A 298-nucleotide genomic window follows, 5' to 3' on the forward strand; every position below is an offset into this window, starting at 1 on the left:
CGTTGCTCCATCACTTTTATGTCTTGATGAAAACGTTTCCCTTGTTCTTCGCTGAAATCTCCAACATTTTCTGGAAACTTATCCAGATGGGAATCTAGAAAGTGAAGTTTTAAATTTATCAAGCAGCCTAACTTTTTGTAGTTTCTTATCATTTTCGCAACAATATTCTCGTAGTCTGTACTTTTTTTGTTACCGTGGAAATTTGCGTTTACTGCTTTAAAACTTTCTCAAGCGTCCATTTCAATTTTCGTCATGTGGCTCACGAAATTAGTATCTCTTGTCAATATTCGAATCTGTG

The sequence above is a fragment of the Belonocnema kinseyi genome, chromosome 1 (genome assembly GCF_010883055.1).
Source record: "Belonocnema kinseyi isolate 2016_QV_RU_SX_M_011 chromosome 1, B_treatae_v1, whole genome shotgun sequence".
In the NCBI taxonomy this organism is placed as follows: domain Eukaryota; kingdom Metazoa; phylum Arthropoda; class Insecta; order Hymenoptera; family Cynipidae; genus Belonocnema; species Belonocnema kinseyi.